Genomic DNA, 20,624 nt, shown 5'->3' on the forward strand with positions numbered 1-20,624 from the left:
GTGTCTGTCCAACAAAGATGTGTGTTCTACTTGTACCATGTGGAAAAATGAATAAAATATCTAAAGTTAAAAAACAATTCATAAACACCATATGCACATACATACTGCCTGCACAACTTCTCTTTGAAAATATTACAATGGGACACCCTTCCAGATTCTGGTTATAAAAGTCTGTAACGATTTCTTCTAGAGATTTTTAGTCAAAAAATACTGCAACAGAGTCTGTTTTCTTTCAAATCAGCAAAACTATAGTAGAATAGGGAGTGTTCTTTAAAATGAAATATTGATCTGTCTGTCTACCAGACAGTGCTTCTAAAGCTACCGACCTCTTAACTTGTAGGTGCCAAAAACTAATTCACACTTGGGGATACTGAGGCAGAAACTGGTGAGATGACTAATATAACACCATGTCCTGATGGAGTCTGTCTGACTCCGAGTCCCCTGCCAAAGCTGCTTTGATTAGCTTGCCAGAAGAGCTAGAGAAGCCTGCATGTGAATGTAGGAGTGGAGGGCTCTGCAGGTCCCCAAGTCACGTTGTGGGGATGAAGCTTGCTGCTTGGGAGCCATAGCCTCTTTGAGCAGTGATAACTGGGCCTTGGTGAGAAATGGGGCTGTTCCCACTATGAAGCACCAAACTTCTCGTGGCACCTATCTTCTAGGGGAGATAACTTCATTTCTGCTGGATGTCTGGTTCACCAAAAAAGAAACAAAACACAAAGAGGGGCTTGAGTGCTCTTTTGGTCCTGTTTCCTGTTTGCTACAGCAGTACCATCGTTTGTTTTGCTGGCATAGTCCTGTCTTTGTAAAACCGGAGAGAAGCTGTGGCATTGGGTTAGAAATGAGATGGATGACATTGCTGCAGCAGGGAAAGAAGAGAGAATATCTGAAGCACTCTTTCTTCCCAACCCTGAGATCTGCATCTGGGTTTAATATTAGATAGGATCACTGAGGATAATTGTGGTTGGCAATTTTTACTTTTTAATGACTTAAAATGACCTGTGATGTATTAGGCTCAGCACTGTCGCTCCGTAGCGTGACTTCATTGTGAGACTTCCTGCCTCCACTAGAATGAGGGGTGTCGGTGGTACCGCTTCATCCGTATTGCTGCTTTCAGCGTGTGGTACCCTGCCGTGTAGGGAATGCTACAGCTGTTTTTACTTCACAAATATTAGTAATCTGTCTGATATTATATCAGTGGGACTTGCTGCTCCATAAAATTGACTGCTCTGTGGAGCAAAGACACAAGTACAAGGGCAAGCTGAGTCATTGGCTGTATTTGGATGTGTTTTCGCATACTTTTGTGGGGAAAAGACATATACTTGACAGGAGGAAGGCTAATTCTTCTCTGTCAGTCAGGGAAGGCAGAAGGTTTAGTGAGAAGAGATCAGATGGGCTTGAATGGATTTTGTAATTCTGAACGTATCTAGGAAATAGAGCTGAATGATGTATAGAGAACTCCTCTGTCAGTGTGGAAAATTAGAGATTTGAACAAGATGAGTTTAATACTGAAATGAAATGAGAAGAAGTTTATGATTAATAGGGTCTGGCAGAGACAGCATACTTATATATAATTTTGGAGGCTTAGGAAATGATCCCTTGGTAGATGTGGGTCTGAGGGCTTAAAGGGAGATGGATGGCCCTATAGGGAACCCCAGTGGGCTTCTCTCTTTTCAGTGGAAGACTCGGAAGTTTTACATAGCACATGTAAAATGGAAGAGGTAAATCTTCAATTTCAGAAATTCAGAGCATCTTTTAAGATATTTTACAAGGTCAAAAAGATAAAATAGGAACAAAGAATTTGTTAAGCTGAAGCAGGCTTTTTGTTCATCTCATCTTTACTCTTGCTTCTGAAGCAACAACCATCAGTTGTTTCAGGACAGGACATTCCTTCTCTGGATACAGCATCCACCCAACTGAGCAATACCAAATGCTGGACATGGGGCCAGGTTTTCCGAACCCTGCGATGAGCAGTCTGCATCCTGAAACATCAGCTTGTTACGTTTAACTCATAAATGGCAAAATATGCAGATAGAGGAAATTTACCTTGTCTTACATGGCTACAGATGCAGCTCATAATCATTAAAATTACTCATTGGCCTGTGAGGAAAACAAAGTAAATTATTTTTGTAGAAATAACTGAAAAGGGTAAGATTCACAGCCCGCTTGTTATCTTTATTCTAGGCAAATAATTAGCTGTTTATTACATTCTAAGGAACTTTGGAAATTTGGGTTGTATTCCTCCCCCAGGACATGGAGAGGTTCTATATATTTTGCCTTGAGCACTCCTATTTTGAAATTTTCCTTCAGAGTGAGCATTATTTCTCCTTTGAACACCTTTATATTTTTTCCCTGTGTAAGAGAAAAGCCGTGTTCCCATATCAATGTTTTCTGACTTACAATTATCCATGGAAAGTCAGCAAACACAGAATAATTACTTCTAATGCGGAATTCGCAATAAGTAAGTTTTATTAGAAATGGGAAAAGTGCAACTCTGGTCTTTGCCTGCCTCTCTCCAGAGTCCTATCCTAGTGCACTTCCCTTTAGGTGGCACTCCCACACTAACTTGTGTATGACCCGAACAGCTGTTTGTGATCTGTCATCTGTGTCTTGAAATATGGAGAGACTTAGAAATGATATTAATTGTGGTGTCCACATCCTCTCTTCATTAAAAGTTGAAAATTGCTGTTCAAATATTTCATAATCAAAAATTAATCCCAGTCTACCTGTTCCAAATCATATATTACGCCCTCTGGGAATGAATCCCAAATCCCTGTTACAATTTGGATGCTCTTTCCTCTGGGTATTGATTACAAATTCTGGTTATTGTTCACATACTTTGTCATAGGGGGAATTAATCTCAAGTTCCCGTCTACTGTTCTGGGACTGAAAGCTATCTATAATTAAGATTTTTCTATTAAATGGATATTGATGATGAGCTTTTCTACCTACATTTTTGGGGTTATCTTTTGGAAGGGAAACTCTGTCTCAGCTCATGGAAAGACTCTTCATGATGAGTATTCTGACCACCAGTTCTCAGGCCACTATGAGTGCAGGCATTTTGCAGGAGCCAGTGGAATACCTGGGGTGTTCTTTGATGTTGGGTAAGAAGACATGCACATTTTCACAAGGACTCAGCAAAGTGGATCAAATGGGACGGCTGAATAAAAGCAGAAGCATTGCATCAGAAATGTAGTGGAAGATGTGAATGTGCAGTTTAGCAATCATGAGGTGCCGTACAGTTGCAGACCAGTTGCCAAGTGAAATCATAATGCAGAAGGGAGGAATAATTTGTCCTATTTGTCACTGTGTAGAATAAGAATGAAAATACTTATTCTTGTGAGAGGTAACAGTATAAAACCACCAGAGAGATCACATATTTTTGATGTGTGAATCTGTGTTCTGATTGGTTTCAGCAACTTTGACTACAAAAACAACTATTATGTCCACGTAGATACAGTCATTTTCCGTATAAAGATGCAAAGCACAAAGAATAAAAGTCTTCAGTTCCATAGCTATGTCTGTCCCTGTTTCTTCATGAGTGGAAAATTCGATCAGAACAGCCCTGCATTTTGGAGAAGCTGGAATCCAAACCTAGGTTTTCGTGCTTCAGACCCACCACTGCTGCTAATAGACATAGTGTTTCCAGTGGCAACAGTTGGCTCGCACATTCTTTAACACTTCAGAAGAGATCCCTGTTTCTTTTTTTTTCCCCTCTTCTTTAGCAGTGGGCAGCCCTGCAACCTTTTGATCATACCGACTTTGTACGTTACACGACTGAACTCAGCTATGCCAAACATCCTTTTAGAAAGTTTGACATTTGTGCCATTTGAAAAAAAAGAGAGGGAGAGAGAAGGAGAGAGGGGGAAGAATGAATCCTGGCAGCTTCCTCCTGCCCTTTTCATTAAGAGTGCAGTAAGTTAGCAGAAGAGGTGGGACTTTTAACAAGCAGGGGGTTGTGCAACTCAGTTGTGATCTCTGATGTATGCACACCCATGCACGTTGAGGAAAGGAAAGAAAAATACGGGAGGTAGGCAACAGTAATCAGACACAAGTACAGAAGATTAATTAACTGATGGAAGGTATATGGTAACAGTCAAAGAGACTAGATGAGACAAAGGAGATGGCCTTTGATACTGTCCTAACCCACGTGAGGGAGAGCTAACAAGGTCCATTTCAGACCTAACTTTAATTCTGTAACACCTTTATTCCTATTCATTCTCTTGCAAATGCTATTCTGTGTGTCCCATTCTATTCTATTCTGTGCTAAGTTTCATGTAACCATCAGTACTTCCAGATTTTTGCCCACCTCTGTTATCCCAGTCTTGGAGATGGTACAGAGTTTATGGAACTGGTGGGATGGCTGTTGTAACATTGGCATTTGAAGAGAACAGGGACAAGACTTAGTTATTCTAGTACTTACAAAAGGAGACAGAGGGAAGGCTATTGTGTAACTTCAGACGAGTCATAAGACTTCGTTGTGTCTTCTCAGTCTGTTCGTTTAGTCAAAATGACAAAGGCTCATTGGAAAAAAAAGTGTCCTAGCCTTGCAGTGTTAGAAAATTGCCCAGCGCGCTCCTTTCCTAACATGCTCACACGAAGTGTTGCTGTGCTTTACAAGTTTTAGCTTCCTTTTTCTATTCCTAAAGAAAAGAGACAAATCTCCCAAGAAAGTGTTGTTAGTGGTGGCTGCCATGTGAGGTGATCGTGGAGGAGACAGTGTTTGCATTGCCCGGGATACGCACCACACTCCTGGGGAGACGTGTCAGGTAGGCTCTGAGACAAGCCTGCCATGTCCTAGCATGTACCCAGGACATGAAGGGACCCAAAGGCACATCATCATGTTGGTATTGCAGAGAGTCTGGGTAATCGGTGCTTATGAGGAGCAACTTCATAGCTTGGGCACATGGCCTTCTTTGTGTGCATCAGGGACCATCCCACCCAGTGCTCTGCCTGAGGCTTTAGACTGAAGCCAATCTCTACTGAGGTATAGGAGAAAGTTTTTGTAGAAGGGGAATACTGAGGGGTTTTACATCTTTTTTCAGTACAGCCTTTGCTGAAGATGTGCTACTAGACTGAATGATGCTCTGGGTTAGTATTGTGTGATAGCTCCTCATTTACTGTTTTTTAAAAAAGAGAGGGGAAGAAAGGAGAAAGGAAAAAGGGGGTGTGAGGAGAAGTAGCAAGCCCACAGGGCCAGTAACGTTAGGGTCTTTAAAAGTCCTAAGGAAAAAGTACGGAGTGTTTTAAAGTAAGTTTGCAATGATGTGTAAAATAGTTCCCTGTGTGAAAATCTATATTGATTTTTTTTTTCCTCTGTTTGTATAGAGATTGTTCTCAGAATAGAAAGGCTTTGACATTTTGCCTTCTCATGTACTTAATCAGTCATTTGTGTCATCCACTTTTACACGCATGTGTGCTCTCTCTTCTGTCTGGCTGTCAGCAGAGGATGGCTACTTGCTACTTCATTCAGATCATTTGCAGAGCTACGGGTAATTGCACACCCTGCTGCAGTTCTGGTGGTCAAGGGATGTGTGGTGGTAAGGAAGACATGCTTTGGGTGGTGGCAAGGATGGATAGCCATTCCTTCCTGTCGTGTCACCACATGCCCTTGTAAAAAGTCCTTCTCTTGACTTCTTGGAGGCCCCTTTTAGGCACCAGAAACTGCTTTCAGGTCTCTCTGGAGCCTTCTCTTTTCCAGGCTGAACAACCTGAAGTCTCTCAGCCAGTCTTCATAGGAGAGGTGCTCCAGCCCTCTGATCATGGCCCTTCTCCGTGCACATTCATGCTCGCCCTGCTCAGTGTCATTGTGTTGTAGAGAAATATGGCAGGACAGCCTGCAGGAGGTGAAGGCAGTTGAGCCTTGTGGGAATCAGCACCTGTACCTCTGGGAATGGGGGAGCAAATGGCTGATGGAGCCCCGCTTCCGAGTGGCTGTGTGCAACAGGGCTCACCGGAGCTGTATTTTTAACACAGTTGGGTATAAATGGCCCATTTTTACCTCTGCATACATCATCTACATCATCCCTTCACTTCTTTCCTCTTTAAATGATGTCTTATGCATAGATTTGTCATTTGCACTCCAAATGCATTTTGCATTATTACATTTTAATGATATTTGAAGTTCTTGCATACATATTTGAGTTCACTGATATAAATGAAAAAAAGAGAAATAATCAACATACTTGGTTTATCTGATGGCATAAAAATGTTGTAACTTTGGCAGTTCTTGGATAAGATCAAGCGCAACATCAAATACTGAGAGAGGGTCCAAGTACAGCTGTCTGTCTGAATAGCTCTAAGGTTAGGGTCATTCAAAGTCAACAGCTGAACTTTGTATTTTGGCCCCATTTGTACCTTAGATTAAAAACCATTTAAACAAGTCCACCCCTTAAGCTTTGTAACTCCTGGGTTTGGTTAAATGAAACTGGATCTGAGTGGTCCTTGACACTCATTGTTTTTTGTATAAATGAGTCTCTCATGTATTGGCTTTGTTTGAGGATGCTCTGCATGATCTAGAGGGTCTAACCTCCTCCACCCTGTATCTCCTGCTGATTTAAGATCGGTTATAATCTATTTGGAATCTTGAGGCTCGAGGGCAGAATTTTGTGTAGGGATAAAAGATGCTTTCATGCTGGTGCCGTGGGATATATTTTTATATTTTTTTTTTTTAATTCTTTCTCTCATTCTCCGTTTCATGAAAATTCATTAATCTGTGACATTTAAAGACTCTGTCTGAGAGGTGTCTGGAGCAGCGGCCGGCTGCATACATCAATAGTTTCTCAGAGTCTGGCACTCTGTCAATATTTGGGGGCCTCAGTAACAGCACTTAAATGCACTGCCTGCCAGCCGTCACGCTCTTAGCATGTCTGCAAGAGTCTGAATGAGCGGATATTAGCACGTCAAGTCCTTTCACAACTGGCAACACTTTAGAGACAAACCGCTTGGTAGGTATCTCTCCTCTTCCCTCCCCTCCTGTTTTCTGGCATGTCTTCTTTGTTTATCTGATGTGATTTATGTATTTACACACAAATATGCATCCTGCGAGGCGGCATCATAAATCCTGAGGCTAGAGGTGGTATTATGGCATAATCTATATAACAATAGAAATGGGCTGAAGCTGGATTTGGATCCAGAACCAGATTAAGCTTGGGTTGACTTCTGGGCCAGTTGAGTCAGGAACAGAGTTTTGTTTGGATTTCACAGTGCCAAAATCTTTAGAGTTTAGTTCCAAATAATGAGAATCTTGGACAAAAAATTTACAGGAAGTGCTACTGTGGCAGTATTTCAACCAGCTCCAAACCAGAAGTGGAAAACAAGCCATTTCAAGACTTGGGCTGTATTCAAATCAAAACTGTTAGAGCAGGTTCAGAATCCAGACCTTCTGTTCCTTTTTTAATCCTATCCCACTGCATAAATTGGATTCCCATATGAATATTACTCTAGATTACCCGTGAAACCTCCTTTTTAAGTGGAAAAAAAAAATAGAGAAGCAAAAGACAACTTTTTCTTCCTTACCCTGGTGGAATAGGAAGTACAGTAAAAGAAATTTGAATTCACAGACATTTATTGTTCTGTGTGTGTCCCTTTTATTTGGCTGAAAGGTTATGGCCAGGGGGCAATCAGTGTCTTTTATCATGCAGTCATGTTTATTTACTTCTACTCGTTGTGCTTCACCTTTTGCTTGTTATGTTGCTGGATCTAGGGCTCTGAAACCAGGTTGTCTAGAGAAGTGAATGGCCACAGTGTCTTCAAGTTTAGATTGGCTTTTTAAAGCTGAATTGTGGGCAGAAAGGAGGCCATGAAACTCTGTCTGAATGTTTTCATTTCTAAGTCTCTTTAGAATATTCTTTTTTTCATCCTATTTCATGCCGTGTGTACCAAAAGGAGATGAAGGGATGGGTGCAGAGTGAGCTCTCCATTAGGAACGTTTTCCTGACTGAATTTTGGGAACAAATTCTTTGTAAGAATAAATCTGAACTCGGAAGCTCTCTGAAACCACTTCTTTATCATTCCTACTTCACAAGTCCAGTAGCGCCAGCCAGTGCCCCTCAGCTGTGACCTCCAGCACATCCTTCAGTGCTAGCTTGAGTCAACAACTTCTCAATCATTTTCCAGCAATGCCCAGAAACGTTTCTTGTTTTCCCCAATAAATTTCCAACCTTCCCCTGGTCACGCCTGCAAAAATTTGGCCTGATAACAAAATAGACAACATCATTCTGCTAGAGCTACCTTGCAAGAGCAAGTCAGCAGCACAATAGCGAACAACCCCTGCTCAGTCATTTCTTTTTGCTCTTTTTAGCCCTCTCTTATCTGCTGCGTTTATCTTGATTTTCCCTTACTCCAGCTACAGCTGCGTCTGATCTCCATTTTCCTGTTTGTGTCCCCGGAGCACCTGCAGTTGCGCAGTATTTTGTCACCTGTTGGGGAAAAAAAAAGAAAACAAAACCCTGTGAAAGTTTACAAATGTCTCTGCAGAGGCAGTGAGTAACAAGGGGTGCATTCATCCCTGCTTCAGGCCAAGCGGCAAAGGGAAAACAAACAAGCTCAAGGCTTCTGTGAATATGGGAGGTGCATCTGGCTAGATGGCAGCAATGGCCAATAAGTGCAGACAATCAACAGGGAGGAGGATTTACTTTTAATTATAATAATTGCTCCTCTAGCGTGGTGTGGGGGCACTCGTGTGGAGGGGAATGGCCAACTGCAAATGCTGCCCTTGGGCAGAGCAGGATTGGCAGCAGCCAGCATGGTCTGTGCACCTCTGGCAGTGCCCTTGATGGAGGCTGGGGTGAGGGGCTGGGAAATGGTGTTGGTGTCTCTTGGAGCTGAGGAGCAGCCCCAAGGATGGAGAAAAATAGCGTGGGATAGGATTCCAGGTTACCTGGGGCACCCAGGGTCAGGCGCATACAGTAGGAATAATCACCCCACGTACTCGACGGTTGCTCTTTCTCAGTCTCTACTTTGTGCTGCCTTTTACGGTCTCAGCAAAATAACACACGTAACCCACGCACCTTTTGTACCCAGGGAGCACATCTCAAGACATAATGGGGCACATTTGCAACTCTGTCCCCAGTGTTTTAAAAACGTGACTGACTTTATTGTCAGTGACAGCCATGTGTGCTCTGAGAAACCTTCCCACCCCCGAGTGCTGTGCACTGAAGTTGAAGACTTTGCAGTGTTGCACTAATTTCTATTTCTGTGTTGTTTGTTTTCTAACGAGCTCTAAAGTTGTCTTTTGATTAAGCAAGGTGCGAGATGCAAGGGGTCCCCAAAACAGAGGCAAGCAGACCAATTCCCTTCAGCCTCACAGGCTGTTTCCACCCCAGTGCAGACACTGAACTTGCATTTCCCATTCGTACTGGTGACAACTGTGTGCCTAAAGCCCTGCGCAGAGGATCTGCAGGTTGCCTGTGAGGCTTTCCATTAAACAGCTCTTTCAATCCAGCTACCTTGCCTTCCCTGGAGGAATAAGAGGATTTGTCCCCAAATAATGGGGCTACAACAGTGCCGAGGTGATCCTGGGTTTCAGTTTTCATTCAGTGCATGTCCCCCTTGGTTCCCAGTAGCTGTAAACGAGATGCTTTCTTTGAGCGTTGAAATTGATGAAGCAGGAAGAATCTAGACTTGTCGTCCGTTCATATTTTACTTCTATTAATAAGTAATTAATTAAAAAAGAAGCTGACGTTCCCATGATGGGCCGCTAAATATATGCAAGTGAAAGTATTGGCATTAAAAAGAGATTTGACTGCAGTTGAGCAGTTATTTATATTATAGTAAATCATATAGGCCCCAGTTGAGATGAGCAATCTATTGCATTAGGCACAGTACAGACACACTGTAGGAGCTGCATCTAACACTGATGAGCTCAGAGACGGCAGAGACAAAGCGTGGAGAGAGAGACAACCATAAAGAAACGAAATAACTCACCTTGGACACAAAGACGGAGGCTGAACCAAGGCAAGAATGTGGATCCCCTGCCTCCCTGGGTCGGTTGACTCACAGTTCAGCCCTTAGCTTTAGATCTGAGTACAACTGTTAAATGTTTTATTTGCTGAAAACTGCTTGCCTCAGATACGAGTTAGCCAAGACTACGCAAAAAAATAAACTGAGAACAAATTGAAAGAAGTGTTTTGGAAATCCGAAAGGTTTTGTTTTGATATTTCTAAAACAAGGTTTCTGTTTTTGTTTTGAAACTAAGTCAATTTTAATTGAAATGTATTGAACACAAACAAAAAGCTAGCCCATTTTGGTAAACACCTAGGTAGTTCTTGTTTTGGGCCTGGTTCTTTTCCTTTCTGTGTTCTCAGTTTGGTCAGCTAGCCAAATAAATCAGTAAATTGCACAATTGTAATTCTAATTAGAATGTTGGGCCCTGGCAACTTACGCTATGTATTTCAATACAGTACATATTTATAATAGCAAGTGCCCTGCCTGGTACTCCATATGTAATCATAGCAAGCAGTCCAGTTCACTGGGGACCTGAGGGCACTGGGGAAGACCCAGTGCCTTTTAGCTCTCAACATTTTTATTTTCAGTTGTGGTAGCATTTTGGAGGGTATTGCTTACAAGATAAAATTTGCATTTATTTGAGAACTCACAAATGGGATTCACTGCAAAGCTATCATTAAAGGGAAATAAAGCAGGAGAAGGAACAAAGACACATTCTCAGCAAAGTCTTGACACGTAGACGCTTTCAGAGATCCTTGTCGCCACAGGAAAATGCCATCTTCTCATTCTACCACCCCAACCCCTCCCCAGAATCCTGAAAACCAGCATATATGTACATAGGCTTTTCTTAAAGTGATGCAACTCAAATACTGTTTGGCTGTTTCGTTGTCTGTTTCCAGTGTTTCTACCTCACAGACAATTTAATGGTTTCTATGTGATCATTCCTGTCTTGAGGCGGTTTCTTCTTATTCCAGTTCAAAGCCACAATGCCCATTTACTGGCACTGTGAACAACTTTCAAGGGGGGCTACTCTGGCATCAGGTGTTCATGGTGTGCTTCTTAACTTGTGTAGGTGTTGCCACTCTTTATAGGTAGCTGATAGGAACTGAAGGAGTCACTTGAGGTTTGAGTGTATGTTACTCTTCCTGTTCTTGTTTTAACTGATATTAAGTGTTTTCTCCATTTACATACATCTCTGAGAAATAAACCCATGCTGTTATTCAACCTTATATAACCTCGTCAGAGAAGCACTTACAGGACAGGGTGAGAAGTGTTCTTCCCAGCAGGGTCGGTGTGGTATTCATTCTGCTCATTTCTTGCAGAAGAGCCCTATAGCCTGAGTTCTGACACTCAGAGCTCTATGAACCCAACTGGCTTGGTGAGTTAGTGGTGATGAAAGATGCCTTTGATCCTTTGCCTTAGGATCGCTAAGCCTTGCCTGCTAAGTCCTTGAGGATTAGGGATAGGCTTTCTAGTGAAGAGCTTTTCAGTGTTCACTTCCTTGGCTGAAGAATAGCAACTGTAGAAAGCGCTGATGCCAGTCTTGATCCGATAGTCTGGCTGCAGAATGACAACCAAATAGGGAACCATGGATAAAATATAAGAAATGAGACTTTACCAAGCCGTCTTCATTTCCCATAGGTACTGTTTGATGAGGTTGGCTTTGTGCACGTTTTAGAAATGTCTTTCGGCATCTGTGAAAGCCCTGGTGTCACTTTGTCTTTACCTGCAGAGGTCTGGGGCATTGCTGGACAAAGTGAGGGCCTGCTTCAAGCTGTCAGATTTCTTTCTCTCTTCCATTAGCTCACAGCTACCCTGTTTTATACTGCCTGATGGTAGGTGCCATGGGATTCAAGACAGGTGGAAATATGGTAGGAAAAAGGTAGATAAGATGGGTAGGACTGGATTCTTGACTAGGGCAGCTGAGAGTATGCTGTAGCATGTAGGAGGATGGAGAAACATCTTTACTGAGTACATATGCTGCCTTCATTAGTCTGCATTTGTTCAGGATTTCTGCTGTTACATTTTGGCAGTTTTAGAACTCAACCCTAATGCTCAGAATATTCCCATGAGATGATGTGGAGCCCGTGAGGCTTGCAGCCCCATCAAGAGCACAGGAGCACAGGTCCTCCTGCTGTTGCTGCCAATGCCCTGGCATAAAAAAACCTGCAGAAGTGAAATTTTTACCTCCAATAGTTGCTGTTTCCTTTGTGGGCTGACTGCTCCTGTACCAAGCAAAGGTTTGTCTAGACCAGAGCTCAGGGTTACTGATTATCCTCATAATCCATTTCCTTTTGCCAACAGCAGTGGCTTGTGTGGGTAAGTCAGAAGGGAGTGCTCACATCACAGGTAGCCTCTTTTCTATGATCTTCATTAAGCTTTGGACCATTAGCTCAAGATGTGTGATTAGTTTGTTTGTTCGAACAGCAAGACAAGCAGAGTCTCCTCTGAGTGTTTCTTTCAAGCAAACCAGCATGACTGAAAACTGGGAGCTTGCCAGAAAACGTTACGTGAAATAGTAGTGGCAGGTTGATCTTAAGTGTGGGTGGAGAGAGAGCTGTACCCTCTATTTTACTACTTCAAACATGCAGTGTCCATATGCCATAGTTGAGCTGGTTTATGGATGGAGTATGAAGGCTACTACTTGATCTACTTTGTGCAAACAGTGCGAGCGCCATAGAGATATAGTCTTATGGATATGAGTATCAGCTGTTGTTGCAGTCCAAACACACAGCATCAATATTCAGTATGCTATAGTGTCGTGGTTTAAACCCAACCACAAACCTCTTTTACTCACTCTCCCCCTTCTTGCCCTCCCCCTGCTTCTGGAGGGACGGAGAGGAGAATCAAAAAGAATGCAACTCCCACGGGTTGAGATAAGAACAGCCCAGTAACTAAGGTATAACACAAACCAGTACTGCTACCACCAATAATAATAGTGCTAAAGGAAATAACAAGAGGAAAGAATACAACACCTCAACACCAGCCGACCAATAATTCACCCCACTCCCCCCAGCCAAGCACCGACCGATACCTCCTCCAACCCTGTAGTCCCAACCCTTCTGGGTAACTCCCCGTTACATCCTGGGCATGACGTGCTGTGGTATGGAATACCTCTTTGGTCAGTTTGGGTCAGGTGTCCTGTCTCTGCTCCCTCCCAGCCTCCCCTCCTCCCTGGCAGAGCATGAGGCTCAGAAAGTCCTTGGCCACACCAAACATTCGAGCAGCAACTGAAAACATCGGCGTTATCACCACTGCTCCAAGGCCAAAAGATCAAAACACAGCACTGCACTAGCTCCTAAGAAGGAGAAAAATGACTGCTGCTGCTCAAAACCAGGACATATAGACAGTCCCATTTTTCTCCTTTATATTTAGTGTTAGTACACAGAGCCAAATTCTAAAAGGGGGTGTTGGGTGGGTCACATGATTAAATTAATACCATTAATTATTTAGAAACAATCAAAGGAAATACAAGACATTTGGCTTTAAGCCCAAACAACTCACGGCACTGCTGTTGCCTTGTAACCTCTTCAGCTCTCAGTCCAGTCATCTCTCTTCTTTCATTACGAACACAGGAGATGCCCCCTCCCACCCTTCTTTCCTGCCTTATTTCTGGCAGCTTGGAACACAGATCACAAGACTGGACTGTAGTTGTCTAATTTTGTGTGTATAAGCTCTGACTAGTACTGAGATGAAAAGGCGTCTTCCCTCACATCCCCATGGTATACAATAGTGTTTGATTAGCAGTGCGTTGCAGCCATAGGTTATGCTTTTCTCTTCATCTCTGTATTGGGAACTGGCTGCTGTAGGAGGGAAAAACACTGTTGTTACTGCAGTTCTGAAAGTTATTTAACATGTGTTAAGGTAGGCTGCATGCAACATACTGTGAGAGACGGTTCCTGCTCTGAAGAGTGGACTGTCTATGGAAGCAGAACGGCTGGAGGAGAAATAGCGTCACGGAGAACAGAAGCACTTTGCCCATGATTGTGCAAGAGGACTGTGGCAGACCCAGTCCACTGACCTTGGCATTCACCTACCCCTTGCTGAAGCCAGTGGTCCTGTCCTTTGTAGCCGTGGCCAGGTATTTTCCATTGGGATGATTTTCCAGTGGAAACTCTTTTTCTTGAAAAAAAAAAAAAATAAAATTCCTTGGGAATAACTGTTTTACCCAAGAAAAGTAAAACCACATATTTCCCAACTGCAGGTTCTGGAAGGCTCTTTTTCTGTTTTTCTTCCTTTTCTCCTTTTTCTAGCTTGTTGATGGAAAAATTCTGAGTTATCTGAGAATTGAACTTTTTATCTGAGAGATGAACTTTTGTGGAAACGCCTTCTCATGAGGAAAAAAGATCCATTTGCCTGGGTTTTTTTGTTCCAACTCAGGATTAGAACATTTTGGGACCACTTTCCCCCCAAGTGATTATATCTTCATAGTAAAGTAGTTCCATTTTCTCTTCAGTCTGTATTAGTATAGATGACTTAATGCCACCTAATCTTGTCTTCTGTAGGTAAATTAGTACATACAACTTCCTGAAATAGTTTTACAGTTATTGGGGCAAAACAAAGTTTCTCGATGGTCGTTAGAACTCCACTTTCTGTGCACTAGTGAATGTGGACGCATTTTGATTACTAGCAGATGTATTGAGGTCATTCTTAACAGGGGAAGTTCAGGTTAGATATAAGGAAGAAGTTCTTTACTTGTGATGGTGAGGCACTGGAACAAGTTGTCCAAAGAAATGGTAAATGCTTCCCCCCGGCAGTGTTCAAGGCCAGGTTGGACAGACCCTTGACGACATGGTCTAGCATGAGTCATCCCTGCCCATGGCAGGGGGTATGGAACTAGGTAATCTTAAGGTCCTTTCCAACCCTAACTGTTTGATGATTCTATGATACTCATTATGTCTACATCTGCAGACAGGCACTGACTTTCATTTTCTTACTTTAATCCAAAAAGCGTAGTTTCAACAGCTGTTGTCTTAATGGTTGTTGAGAGTTGCTTTGAAAAACACTGATTTTGTGAAAAGACATTGAGATTTCTGTCACAGTAAGGATTTCTAGACAGCCTTTACCTACCCTTGACTACTATTTTGAAGGCGCACATTCCCAATTATCTTTGAAAAAGTAGCAAAATATGTTTCGTTGATTCTGAAAAGCTTACTTTAGACTACTGCTCTGTATTACTTGTAGTATTCCATAGCCTACACTTGTCCTCAGAGAATGATGGCATCAGTTGAACATATTGGGTGTGATTTTTCAAAGTATGCAGTTATCCACATTTGGTTCCCACTGCATTCAATGTGTGTTAACACTACCTTCAACAAAGGCAGAGTTAGGCCCATGCAGAAGGCTTTAAAAACAAAAAAACAAAACCCACCTCTTGCACCCTGGGCTATTTGCAGGCAAGAACATATGTTCTAAGTGCTTCTGCTGCTTTGCAGGGTGTTGAAGGGGCTTAGTGTGCTCTCTGAGTAATGGTGTAGTTCGTTTTAATGCTATGATAGGTTTGATTCTTTAGTGTTGTCCTTTTAAGTTTATCATATGTTTCGAAAGTATTGTATCTCTTGGAACTAAATTTAAATAAAAATTCTCTGTATCCAGTGAACTAAAAAGAAAAAAAAACCTCTTAGAACAAGCTGTTCCAAGGTTTTGTTTGTTTCCTCATGCTAAAGCCCGTACTTTCTATTTTGTTGCCCTCAGATGTAGTCATTATGTACACATTGTTGTTTATGTAAAACTTACATTTTTCCTTTTCTTTTTCTTCTCTCCCTTTACTTTGCTTTTCCCTAACATCTACATCGCGTGTTGATGGCAAAAGCAGCAGTGGTTGGCAGTTTTCCTCAGCTTTGCAAGAGAGAGAGAGATTCGGTTGGAATGAAACCTTGCTCTCCGTACAGCCTGCTTGAGATGCAGCATTGAAAGGTATCGTCTCATTTTCTGTCTTGAAACCAAAGATGAAAACCACAAACAGGTACAAATCGCGCTGCCAAACCACCTGTTGGTTTGCAGCCGAGAAGCCCTTGGCAATACATTTCTCCCTGTATCCAGCTGGAGTGGTTGCATGGGTGATACCCACGGTATCTGTCTGTACCTGCGAGTTTGGTAAAGCGGCTGATTCATCTGAGAAGGCTTGGATTGAAATCTAGGTAAATTAGCAGGGCAAAGAATTTTCTAATCTTAGTCTTGCTTTTTGCCTAGAGTAGCATACGTCACTCGTACAACTTGGTTCAGCATTGAAAATACTGATCCTGAAGTCACACCCTGTGCTTTATAGGGCAAAATGTGATTTGTTGAAACAGCTGTGTGTGGAGAATCCAGATCTTCAATAGTGTAAAATCCTGGAGGTCAGAATTGAGGTGGGTGGATGAAACTGTGAAGACAAAAGTTGTGAAATGCCCTGCTAGTAGCATCAATACTTCATCTTTTGAGAGTATAATAATTCAGAAAATCACTTGAAATCAAGTTAAAATGCGATCCTTGGACTGCTACACATATGCTCCCTGTGACACGTGCATTACAGAAACAGCCACTGTGTGCTAATATGACATTAAGATTTTGGACTCCACCCACAAAAATTAATAACATTCTTGAAATAAGAGTGATGTAGGATGCTGACACATTGAAGTCCATATGTTCTTGGACATGTGTCCTCCAGTGCATGAGAGAACTAGAAATCCCAGATACTCTTATTTTTCTTGTTTCTTGTAAAGCCATGCTGCGAAAGTACATGATGGCAGCCTGGCAGGCTTAGGCCCGTGGATAGCTGTACAGTAGAGACATATTTTACATTTTTACATGCTCTTTTCTGTTCTGTTAGTGTTGCAAGTTGACTTCCGTGGATTTGCATAATTTAGAACAGATTTGGGCTGCACTATTTATATTTGTGCAGACTGCTTCATGTTTGTGAAACAATTATTTCCTGTGGTTCTGTAGCATTGTCCGGTGTTGTGCAATGCTTTCAGATGTATATATTACGGGATGAAACATGAAATGTATTTTGAAACAACACGGCAGGGAACAGTAAGAGCTGCACCATAACTGAGCTATGCTTGTCTGTCTGTATAGTGTCCAATTAATGTGGTTACTGCACTCCCAAGCCTTTCCAAGGCTAAGACATGCTGTGGCCTGGTAAAAGACATATTTTTTTCCCCGAATTTTCCAAAGATTTCTGTTGCAGATGCTACAATGACATGAGGACACTGTAATCTGTATCTTTAGTAGCAGTAACAATGAAGGGTGTGAAGTATATCCCCAAAATCTGAAGGTGTGAATTCTAACCCATCAGCGAGCTGTGTGTGAGAATTCTATACAGTAAAACCTAATTCTGTGCTGAAGAGGAACACTGAACTCCCAGCATAAAATAAAAGATGTTCTGTTCTCTACTGCTCTATCTTGAGCCAAACTTGGTATCTAAAAGCCAAGCGAGGTTCTTTCATCACCAGTCATAAAGATGCTGTAAGTCAGATTGTCCCCTCAGGCTATATTTTGACAATGTAGTAAATTGAGCTTTGGGAACTTTCTACCAGATCGAGAACTCTGTCACCTCAAAATGCAAAGCACGGATCCATTATAAATTCATTCTTCTCATGCAGTTTTTAAAATATATTTTTATGTGTTGACTTTTACCAGCAAGCTCCATGCCTTATCTGATATCTTTTGTTCCCCACTGCTAACATTAACTCATGCAAGAGCTGGCAGAAATGTGATCTCATGCCCTCACATGATCCAGATGAAATTTGTACTGCGGAGTTATCCATTAGTGCAGTCTGTTAATGTCGTTAATGATCAAGCACCATCAGCTCAGTTACTCCCCTGCATTTCGTTGTCTTCCTATTCTGTCCTTAGTACTGAAGTGTACACTGGAAGGTGGCACAGGCATCAGGAAAAGCAAAATTTGATCTGTGCTCTGAATAGGATCAGAAAACTTGTTGGATTTTGTACATGTGTATCAACGCTTCCAATTCCGTGAGCTGTGTTGAGAAGAGTGAAAAAACCCATGTCTTGTTTCTTGCATGAAATGAAGCCGGAGTGGTACAGGAAAAGTATATGGGCAAATTCCTTTTTGCCTAAACTCTAGAAAAGCTGGTGAACAGGCAAAGCTTCAGAGTTTTGTTTTGAGGATGAGTTTGGCCAGTATTAAAATTTGTCTGAAATCCTTATTATTTTCTTCTGCCCTCCTCCCCTTTGCTTTTCTGTGTTGTGTGATGAATTATATCGTGCCCAGATTTTGCAATTGTAGCTTTGTGCTTAAAAGCCACATTGACACAATGAAAGCCTTGCTAAATTATATTTCAGAATTTTTCCAGGGAGTTCGTAGTTATGAAAGACAGAGCTGCTTGCAAAATTGTCAGCTTCAGAAGTGTTGTGTACTTGAACCTGTATGATTCCCTTGATCATGGAGGGGCCAAGATTGTTCTCCGTCTGATGACTGAGGAGGAAAGACTTTACCATGAGATTATTGATGCTGCTGTGTTTAAAACCTATTGTTTGCTGAAGTTTTGAGAAGTTTTAAAATTGTTTTCCTTCTCTCTCTGACCTAATTAATTTTATGGGATATCCCCCAGGACATAATTTATATGACAAATGAATTAGATTAAAAGTTGCTGTCATGGTATGAAATCCCTTGCTTATGGTAAATTTAATGTGTTTCTGTATTCTTTCCCTCTATAAATAGAGAACTACAAGTGATCATGTATTTTCTTTATTTTTTAGAAAATTTGGGGTGCATAATGTCTTACTGTCATTATTAAAAATACTAAAAAATATAAAACCCCCACATTGCTATAATTCAGCTGTTGTTAGCAAACAGCTTCTGCAGTGGCACTAGCCGAGAGTTAGGGTTCCTTGCTTTGAATTTTTCTCCTTTAAAACCAGATTTATGTAGAAAAGAGTCAGATAATAACTGCTATACAAGTTACTCATCAGTTCTCAGCTTACTGTAAAATACAAACATTCGCCCTCAGGAAGGGAGTTTTAGAGGGGAGAAGCAGGTACAGTTTTCATTGCTGTGTTAAGGACAGTCCCATCCGCAGTGTTTGTGTTAGTGAAGCTGTTTAACCTTTTGAAGCCCACAGATCTTTGTGCTTTTCGTGAACCCTTTTTTTTTACATCCACACAACCTACTGACTTCAGGAAGATAATGCACACATTAAAGCATTTACCGTGGGCTTCCAAGGCTGCATGTGCTTTTCTGAAAGATTAGAGGCACAAGGGGTAGTTTCTGCTCCTGGTAAAAGCAGCAGGCATTTTGCTACAAGTTTGCTGTAATTTGGGACCAAAATACAAGTTTGGAATTTACTTGGATTTAAAAATTTTCCAGTAGCATTGCAGCTAGGTGGCTTATTCCTGAGGTTGGATAGTGACACTGACTTTCCCTTTCCATAGAGAATGAAATGTAGAAAATAGCTTATGTGGGGATAAACCGGTACAGTACGTCTTTAACAACTTTTGTTTTGATTAGATGGAATAATCCAAGGAAAGGGAACTTCTTTTGTAAAAACATATGTAGGAAAAACATCCCAGCGTTAGTTCAGCAAATATCCAAGCCGGTGCTTAAAGTTAAGCTTGTGCTCCAGCACTGACGTGGAGCGCCTGTGCCCTGGCACGGGCCTTTTGACCCAACAGCTGTGGCCAGGTCCCAGTGGCTCACCCACACCCTGAGCAGGATTTGGGGAGGATCTTTTGTTAACTGGGAGGAACTGCCAAGCTGGTGAATTTGCCTGAGGGGATGATAGGAGGGGAAGGGTGTTGTGCAGGGAACTTATTTGGAAACACTGGATGCACTTTTTTTAGTTTTCTATTTCCATCCTGTGTTCCCGGCTTTTCTAAAGGACTCCTAAGTAATTTCAAAATCAAGTGACTTCACTGGCAGTTTACTGGCCCCATAATTATGAGAAAGCCTGACTCTCTGTGTCTCACTTTTTCTTGAGGTGCTTAACAGTCTTATGGCATTTAAAAAATCTCCTTCTGTATCAAGACAGCATATTTCTTTAGTTAAAAGATAAGGGTCAGAGCAAAAGTAAAATAGTTATTTATGTTAGGTCTGCACTAACTCTTTTTTCCTCTTCTGAGATGGTAAGTTATTTTCCTTCCTTTACATGGATTCTAGAGAACACGGTGCTGTCCCAGTTTCAATTTTAAAATGGATCAAGTTTAGGTTCTGGCATACTTGGCAGAGTACCATCTTTTTTCTACCCCTCCCTCAATCTGGGCCATAATTGTGGATATCCTGTGGACTGCAGCCCAGAGACTGCCAGTACTAGGAGCATACGGAAAGGAAGAGATGATGGCAATAGCTTTGTAGCTTGACCTGACATTTGCATTGTTTCTCAGTCACTAAGTGTGATGAGGGGAGCAGAGGGCTTGGCATGAACTGTAAGGAAACTGGTCATGATTTGGAGGAGCAATCTCTCATACCTGACTTAGATGTTGTAACTCCGTGCTGTTTGCACTTCAGAAAAATAACAGTACAAATAAAGGGCATTTTAAATACAGAAAAAGAAAGCAAATACATAAAGTCAGACTCTAGGTTAGACTAGAGTCTAGACTGCTTATAATGAAGTTGCACTGGGGATAGATATTAACCCCATAAAATCCCTGTGCCACAGACACCCTTATGACGGACCCTGATAGCTTTGTGGAGACAGATTATGTCAAGCCCTCAAATTTGGAAACATAGCAATTCC

General features: G+C 41.9%; 1 protein-coding gene across 16 annotated transcripts in view; it reads left to right on the forward strand.

Moving 5' to 3' along the window:
- ZBTB20 (zinc finger and BTB domain containing 20) overlaps positions 1–20,624 on the forward strand; it is a 490,951-nt gene that overhangs the window by 306,161 nt on the left and 164,166 nt on the right. For 14 of the 16 annotated variants that reach the window (XR_010612124.1, XM_065676360.1, XM_065676353.1 and 11 more), the window contains one exon: positions 15,761–15,861. The exons of 1 other annotated variant lie outside the window; for it this stretch is intronic. The gene's annotated coding sequence lies outside the window, so the exon portion shown is untranslated. Of the gene's footprint in view, positions 1–15,757; positions 15,862–20,624 lie in introns of all 16 variants that reach the window. One more of the 16 variants, XM_065676364.1, reaches the window with a different exon arrangement.

This window comes from Lathamus discolor, chromosome 4 (assembly GCF_037157495.1).
Source record: "Lathamus discolor isolate bLatDis1 chromosome 4, bLatDis1.hap1, whole genome shotgun sequence".
Classification (NCBI taxonomy): Eukaryota; Metazoa; Chordata; class Aves; order Psittaciformes; family Psittacidae; genus Lathamus; species Lathamus discolor.